Below are 13,869 nucleotides of genomic sequence, written 5' to 3'. Positions count from 1 at the left end.
AGCTTGTGGGTCAAACACATCAGGGGTTTGAGTGAACGCCTCCTTGTAACTTTCCGACTCTAGGTCATCATCATCCGTGGCACCCAATAAACTGTTAAACATGTTCAATGAAGGCCGTTGGGTGTGAGTCATTAGCCTGAAACTAAACTTTCCTTCCTCGTCCGGGTCTGTGATCTCGGGATGGTGCTTAAACGTAGCCAGGAATTCCAACGTGAGTTCTTTGTAGGCCGGCTCCGTCATTTCAAAGAAACAGCCGAAATGGCCTGCCTCCATGAGTTTTCGCACACGCTCGGCAAAAGGCGCATTTCTCCGAAGAGACCCTAGGGCGACGAACGGTCATGCTTCAAAATTTGAATTTATGACTCCCCTATCCGTTGGATTTGATCGAGGAAAGGAGAGCATGTGACAGAAGTACCTAGTGACATATGATGAGACATTTTACTTTTTCAGACTTTCAGTTCGCCTTCCAGTTTCCAAGGACAGTCCGTCCATGGAAAGGTAAATCAACTCCCTATTTGAACAAGTAAAAACGTAAAAATCGACCCTTGTGGAAAAGGTGTAAGTTTTACATCTTTGCTTGCGCCGGAAAGTACATATTACGGACCATTGCACGACACAAAATGGATCTAAACTACCTTTAACAAAATTTAACAAAATTTGAAATGCAAACTAATTTAAATGCAAAGTTACTTATGCTACAATTGGTGTTTGTAGCGAACACCCTGTTTGTGCTTCTACTGGCGTGGGGGGTCTTGGAAGTGAACTGTATCGATCTTCCTTGTGTGATCATTCTCTAGATAGGGTTTCAGTCTTTGCCCATTCACCTTAAAAGGTTCCTGACCCTCCTTGCTAATTTCAACTGCACCATGACCAAACACCTTGTTCACTCGATAAGGTCCTGTCCATCTTGATTTCAGCTTCCCAGGAAACAACTTGAGTCTCGAATTGTACAAGAGAACTCTTTGTCCTTCGTGAAACGTCTTCATCTGGATTTTTCTATCGTGCCACATTTTGGTCTTGTCTTTGTAATTCACCGCATTTTCATACAAAAACAGCCTGAACTCTTCCATGTCACAGAGTTGAAGTCTTCGTTGATCTCCCACAGCCTGTTGCTCAAAATTTAAGAAGGTTAATGTCCAAAACGCCCTGTGTTCCATTTCAACCGACAGGTGACAAGACTTGCCATATAGCAATCTAAACGGGGACATCCCAATGGGTGTTTTATAAGCTGTTCTATACGCCCAAAGAGCATCGTCAAGCTTGTTTGCCCAGTCCTTCCTAGAATTGACAACAATTTTCTCTAAAATTCTTTTGATTTCACGATTCGAAATCTCAACCTGTCCACTCGTTTGCGGATGGTAAGGTGTGTCAATTCTATGAGAGACCCCAAGCTTGCCCATCAGCTTTTCAAATTTTTCATTGCAAAAATGGGTCCCTTGATCACTAATGATCGCTCGTGGGACACCGAATCTGGCAAACAACCTTTTCAGAAACTTTATAACCACACGGGCGTCATTGGTGGGGCTAGCCATGGCTTCAACCCACTTGCTCACATAGTCAACAGCTACTAAGATATATTTATGCCCAAAAGATGTAGGGAATGGTCCCATAAAATCTATGCCCCATATATCAAAAATTTCACAAACAACTATGTTATTGAGGGGCATGGCATTTCTAGCTGAGATATTGCCTGTTCGTTGGCACTCATTGCAAGTGCAAACGAACAGATTGACATCTTTAAAAAGTGTTGGCTAGAAAAAACCTGATTGAAGTACTTTGGCTGCAGTTCTGCTGGCGCTATGATGCCCTCCAGCTTACCGGTCATGACAATGACTTAGAACAGCCTGTCCATCCTCTTGAGATATACATCTGCGAATAATTTGGTCTGCTCACAACCTGAAAAGATAGGGTTCTTCCCAAAAATAATATTTAATTTCAGCATAAAACTTCCTCCTTTGATTAGTGGACAGGTTGTGAGGTTTAAGCGAACTTGCTAGATAGTTAGCAATGTCGGCAAACCATGGCACAGGCTGCACAGTGTATAGACGCTCGTCTGGAAAACTCTCCAAAATTTCTGGTTGTTCGTGGCTGCTTTGGTGAGAAATTCTTGACAAATGATCAGCTGCCACATTCTCTGTTCCCTTTTTATCCTTAATTTCGAGATCGAATTCTTGAAGTAAAAGCAACCACCGTATCAGCCTTGGTTTTGCATCCTTCTTGGCGAACATGTAGCGTAGTGCAGTGATGCGCCTCACGGCGTTCGCTACCGCAAGGCTCACTAAGGGATAAGTGTACCCCGTCGTTATCAAGTAATAAATCTGGAAAGTCCAGGTATCGAATCCACAGGACTTATTTACCACAATTATCGAATTACTAAGTTTCAGGTGTTATCTAGGCTTTGTGGGGTTTGAATTGGTTTTGACTAAGTTAATCTACTCCTAGGTTGAATTACGCTACTCCTAGCTAAGTTATCTAGTTCTAACTAAGTTATTCTACGCCTAATTAAGTTAAACTACTCCTAATTAAGTTAAACTACTCCTAATTAATCTTTCACTAATGCAATTACCCGAAGGAACATGGTATGAACGATAATAATGAGGTTAGGTTATTAGGTTTATTGATTAAAAACCTAATCTAAGTCACTTGTACTCAAGGCGATTAACACTACTTACCCTCCTGAAGTTCCTAGTTCGTGATTCCCTTGTAAGGCCGAAACTAGGTCTAAGGCTCAGCAATTTGGGCTTAATCAACTAAGAGGTCGTCAATCTCCTAGGCTCTGACTAGGTCAGATTCAGCTCACAATATGTGCCTACTCGATTTTGGGGCTTTTGAATGAGTTAAACCAATTGAATAAAGCGTAAGACAAAGATTAAACAATTAATCATAGAACAAAATAAGAGTTAAAATATTATTAAAGATGAATGATAATGACACATGATACAATTAGCCTAGGATTCATAGACTGTATCAAAGAGTAAAAACAAGGAAAAGTAAAAGGAGATACGAAAATCCCTTTCAAGGAACCTGTCTACTCTGCAATCGGCTTCCTAGGTCTTAAGGACGGACCTTGAATATTCCTCGAGAACAGCTTTGAAGGAGCTTCAATGGAAGTTGATGAAGATGGAGGAGATGGAGAGGAAATTCAAGGGGAAAGCTAAGATAATTTACAAATAATCAAAGATGCTAATTTACATTGGAAAAACTCTATTTATAGGCATGGCTCGACCCTCTTTTTGACCTATTTTCGTGTCCTTATGCAGGTAGGAAGTCGTGGGGTCCGTCGTGGCATCGTGGGGGCGGAATTGGTCTTTTTGACCAATTCCCGCAGGTCTGCTCGCCGAGCAGGGCGAGCTGCTCGGCGAGCAGGCGCTACTCGCGACGAGCAGCGCCCTGCTCGGCGAGCAGGCATCCTGCTCGCCCGAGCAGGCCTCCAGGGGCCTGCTCGGCGAGCAGGCATGGCCTACGGAGGCCCGCTCGTCGAGCATTCTTGCCCGGTATGCCCCCGTGTGCTTGCCGACTGCCGTCGATGCCTTTTTCGTCCGAACTTATACCTGCGCATGTACAGAAACTCCAGATAACATTAGTCCAAAGGCTAAATTGACCCGCCAATCGCTTATTTTGAGCAAACGCTTCGTTTGGTGCGACTTTTGATGGACCAATTAGCTTCAAAAGATAACGGAATTATACTATGCATGCTAATTTGGCCGTAATTGCCTAAATTGGTCATAAAACGAGCCTAAACAACGGAAAATAAATAAAACGTTTCCAATTCCTAACTAACTCATACAAAAGCATTTAAATGCGAGAAATGCTCGCTTATTAACTAAATAATGCTAAAACCCGTCCTAAACCCGTACCCAAAGATAGGGGTTTTTGACCCCTATCAAACCTCCTCGCACTTAAAACTTTACTTGTCCCCAAGTAAACTAAAAAAACTAAACCCGCAATCACAAGCAAGCTAGAAAACCTCCCGGTTTGACTAGGTGCTTGACACAATTTCGAGCATCTGTAATTACATGCATTCGGAAATACAAAGTAGAGACACGATATCCAAAAGCCGCATTTCAATTATCATAGGCCATAGTTTTAAGCAAAGGGACACATGTTCAATTAAACGAGCTTGAGGGGATCGCTAAGTAAAACACCTCACCATAGGTAGTTCACTCAATTCACACAATTTTGGTGGCTAAAGTGTTTACTCTCGGCTTATGTTCTTGCTTAGGATTACGTTGATTTTGCACGTTCATTCGAGTTCCTCTACTATGCTATATGACTCCGATGATATCAAAAACAGCCTCGAATTTGGGTTGTAATGTGGTTAGAGGGTTAAAGGTACAACAAGGGTTAATAGTTCTAGCGCTAGAAAAACAAAGTTCAAATGGCTTTAGCAAATATGAAGTGATTGAGCTTTTTATTCATCCATTATTCTCTTTTTGGGATGTTTTCTTGAGACATTTTGATTTAAAGAACTGGGGGATGAAGTTCTCCCCTTTTAGTTCGTCTCTTTTCTTTTCTTTTTTTTCTGTTTTTCTCTTCTTCCCCTTTTTTTTTGGATAGTGATGCTCATTCACTTCTTAGCCTTTTGGCTTGCTACTATAATGCCATAAACAAAGAAAAAGCGCTAGAAGAAAACAAAGGCTCAATTTGAGCTTTGCAAAAATTTTGGGTTAAGTAGCAAACCAAGTTGTGGTTTGCAAAAATAGGTTAGAACGAAAGAAAAATCTATAAACTACAAAAATATAGGCTCAAAGGGGCTTCCTAGAGTGGATGAAAAAGAGAAAATAAGGTAAAGAAAAAGGGTTAACTCTAATGAGGCTGATTTCATCGTTTATCATCTCAAATCATTGCATGTAGGTTCAACACAGTATTAGGTGCAAAATCTGTAATCTTCCACAAGTCAAAGCATTCACACAAAAATGTCAAGAAAAAGAGCTTTTTGATGTTCGCTCTTAGGCTCAAATTCAACGCACAATTCTTTGGGTTTCAATTTTGTGTTTACTAGTTTTCCCCAAACTCAAGTTCAACATCACATGCCTTCAATTCTTAAGTTATCTACCTAAGTAATGATTTTAGCATTTCTTCAAAAGTAGGGTCTAAATGCAAACTTTAGCTCATGCTCTTACAGATACAAGGATTGTGTCCTACACCTAAACTAGTTGTCATGCAATCCTAGATTCGGTTCTCAGCCCTCAAGGACAAATAACGAAGTTTAGATTCGAAGGAGGTTCACGGTTTTAGATCCTAAACATGCGAGAACATAAATAAAACCCGAAAACGCTAAACTAAACTAGACACGACGCAACAAAAATTTAAAAAAATTTATACAATTTTTGTAAGTTTGTCTACCCCTCCTCCTCACACTAAAAATATGCAATAAGTTCCAACATTGCATCACAAACCATAAAGTACAAGTGCAAAAAGTTAGGGTGGAGAAGACAACTTACTGATTTTATCGCAATCGCCAAAAATTTGATGATTTGCGGTGCCAATTTTCAGCCCTCAAGGACAAATAACGAAATCTTAACTTCGGATAGAGTGTACAATTCTTGGGATTATAACAAAATAAAACAAATTAAAATAAAACAACGCGACAAATTTTTTTTTTTTATTTATTATTATTATTTTTTAGCTCCGTTCGGGATTTAAAAATCCCGAACAGTTTGCTTGTCGCGGCCAAGCAGCGGGCTGGGCGCAGTGCCCAGCGGCGGGCTGGGCGCCAGCGCCCAGCTCGCGGCGAGCTGGGCCTCATGGGGCCATTTTTTTTATTTTAAACCCGAACACTTAAAAAAAATAAAATAAAATAAAAATAAAAATAAAATAAAATAAAAGAGAATAAAATAAAAGAAAACTAAACAACCAAAAAATATTTATTTATTTTTTTTATTTTTTTTATTTTTTTTTAAACGAACACTTTAAAAAAACGTAAAAGAAAACTAAAAATACTAAACTAAAAGATCAATGTATAATCTAAATAAAAAAAACCTGAAAAGTTTTATTAAAACTTGGGTTGCCTCCCAAGAAGCACTACGTTATAGTCGGTGAGCTCGACATAGAATTCCCGCCTAGGTGTATGCTTCTACTCGCGTTAGGAACTCGAACTCCTTAACAAATAACCCGTACCTACAAAACGGATTAAGAGCCTCAAATAAGTTTAATGAAAGTAGGAGGCCGAATTTAAACATATTATGAAAAAGTTTGGTTTGCTCCCTTTTGGATTCTCTCGGTAGGTCGAAGAGAATGAAAACTTCTGAACAAGGAGTAAATCCAAACTTTTCGAACTTTTGAGGAAAAGGTAGTTGATACACACAAGCTTCGATTTGATCATTTATTTCTATCACATGATTTAGAATTTCAGATTCTGAACCGGGGTTGCTTACCGCTTCCGGTTCTTCACTTACCTTGAGTGATGTATGTGACAGTGGACTTGGTTCTACCTTTTCGTCATTCCTCAAAGAGATGGCTTGAGCTGATTCCCTTTGTGGGATTTCTATGTTTTCCTTTATGCTTGGGAGGGCATCTCGGGAGTGCTCTTGCATCTCATTGTTTATTTGAGCCAATTGGTTGCTCAAGTCCTTGCAAACCTCCTCGTTGATTGTAAGTCGGGCTGATATTCCTTTCAAAAGGGATAGCACCTCATCTCGTGAGCTAGGGGGTTGTGGAGGAACTTGGCTTGCTTGTTCGTAAGGGAACATTCCCAATTCGTTTTCCCTGTGCTCATTAACAAACCTATTTGGAGGCCTCAACATGTTAGGGTTCCCGTAGGACAGAATTGAGTGTTGAGGTCTCCTCCAATCACTACCATAAAAGCTGTAAGAATTGGGGTTAGAATTATACCTTTGGTGATTACCCACAAAACTTACACTTTCATTGGTGTTAAGGCTCAGTTTCGCCATCAAGATATCCATTTTCTCATTTAAGTCGGCCATGGAGGGATTGGGAGCCTCGTTCTCCAGGGCATGAATGTATTGTCTTGATGGGATAGTAAACTTTTGAGCTTGCCACTCGACTTTTTTTTGCCAATTCATTGATCAGAGAATGCTGAGAAAAAGTGAAGTTCTAGCACAAAAGTTGATAAGTAACAGTATACAGATATGAACAAGTATAGAAAAGTATAAAGAAATTATATATCAACAAGTATAGAGAATAAGTATAAAGAATTATGTATAAACAAGTATAAACGATATAAAGAAGGATATTCACAAAAAGAATCGTATATAAACAAGTGTATGTATAAACAGGTATATGTATAAACAAGTATAAACGATATAAACAAGGATATTTACAAAAAGAATCGTATATAAACAAGTGTATGTATAAGCAAGTATATGTATAAATAGGTATAAATATGAACAAGTATAAATATAAACAAGTATTAACGGTTATAAACAAGTATAGATAAACAAGTATGGATGATATTCACAGAGATATTCACAAAGGAATGCCTAAACTAACAAATCGACCTTTGGTTCGATATTGCAGAAGAAATAAGTCCCCGGCAACGGCGCCAAAAACTTGATGCGCCTCACGGCGTTCTCTACCGCAAGGCTCACTAAGGGATAAGTGTACCCCGTCGTTATCAAGTAATAAATCTGGAAAGTCCAGGTATCGAATCCACAGGACTTATTTACCACAATTATCGAATTACTAAGTTTCAGGTGTTATCTAGGCTTTGTGGGGTTTGAATTGGTTTTGACTAAGTTAATCTACTCCTAGGTTGAATTACGCTACTCCTAGCTAAGTTATCTAGTTCTAACTAAGTTATTCTACGCCTAATTAAGTTAAACTACTCCTAATTAAGTTAAACTACTCCTAATTGATCTTTCACTAATGCAATTACCCGAAGGAACATGGTATGAACGATAATAATGAGGTTAGGTTATTAGGTTTATTGATTAAAAACCTAATCTAAGTCACTTGTACTCAAGGCGATTAACACTACTTACCCTCCTGAAGTTCCTAGTTCGTGATTCCCTTGTAAGGCCGAAACTAGGTCTAAGGCTCAGCAATTTGGGCTTAATCAACTAAGAGGTCGTCAATCTCCTAGGCTCTGACTAGGTCAGATTCAGCTCACAATATGTGCCTACTCGATTTTGGGGCTTTTGAATGAGTTAAACCAATTGAATAAAGCGTAAGACAAAGATTAAACAATTAATCATAGAACAAAATAAGAGCTAAAATATTATTAAACATGAATGATAATGTCACAGGATACAATTAGCCTAGGATTCATAGACTGTATCAAAAAGTAAAAACAAGGAAAAGTAAAAGGAGATACGAAAATCCCTTTCAAGAAACCTATCTACTCTGCAATCGGCTTCCTAGGTCTTAAGGACGGACCTTGAATATTCCTCGAGAACAGCTTTGAAGGAGCTTCAATGGAGGTTGATGAAGATGGAGGAGATGGAGAGGAAATTCAAGGGGAAAGCTAAGATAATTTACAAATAATGAAAGATGCTAATTTACATTGGAAAAACTCTATTTATAGGCGTGGCTCGGCCCTCTTTTTGACCTATTTTCTTATGAAGGTAGGAAGTCGTGGGGTCCGTCGTGGCATCGTGGGGGGCGGAATTGGTCTTTTTGACCAATTCCCGTAGGTCTGCTCGCCGAGCAGGGCGAGCTGCTCGGCGAGCAGGCGCTACTCGCGACGAGCAGCGCCCTGCTCGGCGAGCAGGCCTCTGGTGGCCTGCTCGGCGAGCAGGCATCCTGCTCGCCCGAGCAGGCCTCTAGGGGCTTGCTCGGCGTCTAGGGGCCTGCTCGGCGAGCAGGCATGGCCTACGGAGGCCCGCTCGTCGAGCATTCTTGCCCGGTATGCCCCCGTGTGCTTGCCGACTGCCGTCGATGCCTTTTTCGTCCGAACTTATACCTGCGCATGTACAGAAACTCCAGATATCATTAGTCCAAAGGCTAAATTGACCCGCCAATCGCTTATTTTGAGCAAACGCTTCGTTTGGTGCGACTTTTGACGGACCAATTAGCTTCAAAAGATAACGGAATTATACTATGCATGCTAATTTGGCCGTAATTGCCTAAATTGGTCATAAAACGAGCCTAAACAACGGAAAATAAATAAAACGTTTCCAATTCCTAACTAACTCACACAAAAGCATTTAAATGCAAGAAATGCTCGCTTATTAACTAAATAATGCTAAAACCTGTCCTAAAACCGTACCCAAAGATAGGGTTTTTGACCCCTATCATGCACCATGGTCTGTGTGAACAATAACTTTTGACAGCACCAAGTAGGGGCGAAATTTGTCAAAAGCATACACAACTGCGAGGAGCTCCTTCTCTGTCGTGGTGTAATTTTGCTGGGTCTCGGTTAATGTTTTGCTTGCATAATAGATAGGTCTGAATTTCTTCTCAACCCTTTGCCCGAGAACAGCTCCCACACACGTATCGCTTGCATCACACATCATCTCAAAAGGTTGTTCCCAGTCGCGTCCTGCCAGTATAGGCGAGTTGATCAGCTTGCCTTTCAACAGTTCGTAAGCCTTTAGACAGCTTGCATCAAAAGAAAATTCCGCATCCTTATGAAGTAATGCTGACAAGGGCAGCGCAATCCTTGAAAAATCTTTGATAAACCGATGGTAAAACCCTGCGTGCCCCAGAAAACTTCTCACATCTTTTACATTAGTTGGAACAGCCAGCTTCTCTATCACTTCCACTTTAGCCTTATCCACTTCCATCACCTTTTCTGAAATTTTATGCCCGAGAACAACCCCACCTATAACCATGAAGTGGCATTTCTCCCAATTCAAGACCAAGTGGGTCTCCTTGCATCGCACAAGCATGGCCTCAGGGTTGTTTAGACAGCTCTCAAAAGAGTTTCCATAAACAGAGAAGTCGTCCATGAATATTTCTTCAGTTCGCTCCACCATATCATGAAATATAGACATCATGCATCTTTGAAACGTGGCTGGAGCATTGCACAGTCCAAACGGCATGCGCCTGTAGGCATAGGTCCCGTATGGACATGTGAACGTTGTCTTTTCCTAATCCTCACAGTGAATTGCAATCTGATTGTACCTCGAGTAACCGTCAAGGAAACAATAGAATGCATACCCCGCTAACTGTTCTAACATCTGGTCAATGAAGGGCAAAGGAAAGTGATCCTTCCTTGTGGCTTCGTTGAGCTTTCTGTAATCCACACAAACTCGCCATCCTGATATGGTTCTTGTGGGAATCAACTCGTCTTTCTCGTTGAGTACTACGGTTGTTCCTCCCTTCTTTGGTACAACGTGAACAGGGCTGGTCCACACACTATCAGAAATTGGATAAATAATGCCGGCATCCAGCAGCTTGATCACCTCCTTTCGCACAACCTCCTTCATGTGGGGGTTCAATCTGCAATGTGGCTTGACAGATGGCTTGTGCTCCTTCTCCATCAAGATTCTGTGGACACAGACTGCCGGACTGATACCTTTTATATCATCAATTTTCCATGCGATTGCATCCTTGTTCCTTCGCAGAACTTCCATGAGTTGAGCTTTCTGATCAGGAGTTAACTTTGAGGATATAATAACTGGACTCCCGCTGGGTGGTTCCAGGAATGCATACTCGATGTGTGCAGGTAACGGTTTCAATTCTGGTTTAGATAATGGCACGGTTGGTATCTCCGGTGGTTCTTGATGAGTGGGCACAGTAGGATCAAAAGGGGGTGTAGGTAAGTTGGATTCAATGGAACAGCCTGTTCCTTCACATATGTTCACCTCTTCTCCCAATAGACTCTCCAGAGTGTCCTGTTCCTGCAAAGGGGTTAGACTTTGAAACTCATCTAAGAAACAGCATATGTCATCACTAGTGTTAGCTCGTCTCATTGCCTCATTCATTTTGAAAATGATCTCCTCCCCATTAATTCTCAAGAAAAGTTGCCCCTCCCCCACATCTATCAATGCCTTACCTGTAGCTAAAAATGGTCTACCTAGGATAATAGGAACATGCAGGTCTTCATCTATGTCCATTATGATGAAATCAACAGGCAACATGAATTTTCCTACTTTGACCAACACATCTTCCACAACTCCCCTAGGATAACATACTGAGCGATCGGCCAATTGAATAGACATTCTGGTTGGTTGTGGCTCTCCTAATCCTAGTTTAGCATATACATCATATGGCATTAGGTTTATGCTAGCTCCTAGGTCATATAGTGCATTTTCAATATTTAACCTTCCAATTGAACAAGGGATAGAAAAACTCCCTGGATCTTTTAGCTTTTTCGGAAGCTGCTGCTTGTTCTGGAGTATTGATGAACAATCTCTGTTGAGTTGGATCATGGATATGTTTTCCAGCTTTTTCTTGTTTGACAGGAGATCTTTCAAGAATTTTGCATATGACGGCATCTGTGCAAGTGCTTCGACGAACGGAATGTTGATGTGCAACTTCCTCAAGGTGTCTAACACCTTAGAATTCTGTTCTTCCAGCTTTTTGTTGATCAACCGCGTTGGATATGGCACAGGCAGAACATACGGCGGAGGTGGCTTATACATCTTTCCGCTTTCCCCCTGATCCTGCTCAATGGTAGATTTTGTCTTCCTGGTTTCTTCTTGACTAGGAATAGTCTGTTCCTGCTCTCCTTCAGTTTCTTCGGATATTTCTGCGCATTCAGCATTTTCATCAGTAGATATAATGGGTTGAGTTTGCTTACCAGATCTCAGAGTGATTGCCATGACATCGCCCTTCGGGTTTGGCTCTGCGTTGTTTGGCATTATTCCCTTCCCTTTTGACGTAGATGCAGCTAATTGATGGAATTGTGTTTCCAGATTTTTAATTGATGCTTGTGTCTGTTTCATGAACTGCATCATCATCATCTTCATATCTGGCTCTATATCTTCCTTTGGTGGAACAGGTTGTTTATAATGCTGCTGGGGTTGCCTCTGGTAGTGTCCTCCTTGCTGTTGTTGATATCTCGGTTGTTCCTGCTGGTTGGGCTGGCCTGTCCATTCGAAATTCGGATGATTTCTTGTGGCAGGGTTATATGTGTTAGAATATGGGTTCGGTGGATTCCTCTGATTATACCCTGCATAATCACATTCTGCCTGTGCACCCTTTCCCTACTTAACTCCGGGACAGTTGATGCTGAAATGAAGGCCTCCACAAAAATCACAAATGTCATTGAATGGTGGTTCGTTGTGGATCGAGGACACATTTATCTTGCCGAGCTGTCTAGCAAGCTGTTCTACCTGGCTTGTCAATTTTGATACAACATCTTTATTTCCCGCTCTTTTTCCTTCACTTCTGGCGGAGTGCCAGTTATAACTTGTGCTTACTACTCTCTCAATAAGGTCGTACAAGGCTTGTGGTTCCAGATCTTCGGGGTTTCCATTGGCTATGGACTCGATCTGGATCTTATAAATGTTGGTTACCCCATTGTAAAAGTTCTGCATTTGCATCCACATCGGGATGCCATGATTGGGGACTCTCCTTAGTACCTTTCCCATGCCTCGGCTAAGGATTCATCCTCTTCTTGCACGAAATGGGACACCTCATTTCTGAGCTTAATGGCTTGTCTTGGTGGGAAATATTTCATTAAGAAAGCGCTGGCCATTTCTTCCCAAGTAGTAATCGTTCCTGGTTGTAAGTTTTTCAACCAATTCTTCACTTTATCTCTTAGAGAAAAAGGAAACAGCTTTAGTCTGATTACGTCGTCAGAAACGCCCCTGTTTGATCTGAAAGTGTTGCACAGCGTGATAAATTCAAGGATATGCCTATTTGGATCTTCCGACTGGTATCCATTGAACTGTACTGCTGCCTGCAACATTTGTATCATAGATGCTTTCACCTCGAACATGTTGTTCCCTTCGTTGGGCAACACGATGCATGATGAATGTCCTTCAGTGGTTGGTCTTGAATAATCTCTGATTCGCATGACAGGAGGGTTGTTATTCTCTCCCTCTTCTTCCTGGTTTGGTTGAACTGGTTGTTCGGGTGGTACCCTTCCAGCCATTCTTCTCTCTCTTTGTCGTTCTCTTTGTCTTGCACTTCGAGCTCCCGCTCTGTTTTGTCTACACGTTCTCTCTAATTCGAGATCTATAGGGAAAACAGGAGGTCCAGCTCTGCGCATAAACCGATAAAGATTCCTTCTGGCTGCACTATTTAGCAAACAGATTAAAAACACCTTGTTTCACAGAAAAGTTCGTATAAACTTTGTTCCTTTCAATCCCTGACAATGGCGCAAAAAACTTGTTGTGTCCTGAATGGACTCTAGCAAGTGTACTAGATACAAGTAATAAAGTGATAAGTCAAGTATCGTATCCACAGGGATTGAGGACCAAAGTTTACAAGAAATACTTTGTAGAACAGGGTGTTCGTGTGCGTAACTTCTTTAGATTGAGAGACGTTGTTTAAAACAGTAGCAAAGTCAATGATTTAGGAGATTAAAAAGGAGTATTTAATGATGATAAAAGGCAGAACAGGTTAAGCGCAACGGAACAGGTTACTTTCAGTCTATAAACATCCTATTTATTCATGAATGACGTAAAGTGAAGTCAAGGTCTCTGCTTTAATGCCCTCTTAAGTCAACTCTCATGTGTTCTTAAGATTCTAAGATGTACTACAACCTTAAGCGTCCCTAAAGTTGGTTCTTTCTCGCATTACGATCGAAACAACATTTTAATGAAGAAAACCCTTGATACAACCTCCTGACATCTCTGTTTCGGGGTTGAATGCTTGACAAATAGTTCCGTGAAGATGAAAGCAGTTTCCTATCATGCATCTAACACTATCATACATGCATTTAGCAATGGAGTTAAAGATTTGTCAAGCACATCATAATATATCAACATTCATTCATAAATAAGATGATAAACGACTTACATAACGGGCCTTAACTGGCCAAACCCATTCAAAATGACTACTCACTCATAGTGT

The 13,869-nt window shown here is 41.0% G+C and overlaps 1 pseudogene; it reads left to right on the top strand.

Moving 5' to 3' along the window:
* The first annotated feature begins 12,402 nt into the window (after window positions 1-12,402).
* Window positions 12,403-12,499, top strand: LOC136231593 (small nucleolar RNA R71; annotated as a pseudogene).
* Window positions 12,500-13,869: the final 1,370 nt, after the last annotated feature.

Source organism: Euphorbia lathyris, chromosome 5 (genome assembly GCF_963576675.1).
Source record: "Euphorbia lathyris chromosome 5, ddEupLath1.1, whole genome shotgun sequence".
Classification (NCBI taxonomy): Eukaryota; Viridiplantae; Streptophyta; class Magnoliopsida; order Malpighiales; family Euphorbiaceae; genus Euphorbia; species Euphorbia lathyris.
The sequence above is the reverse complement of the archived record's forward strand: the minus strand, read 5'-3'. Positions and strand labels throughout refer to the sequence as shown.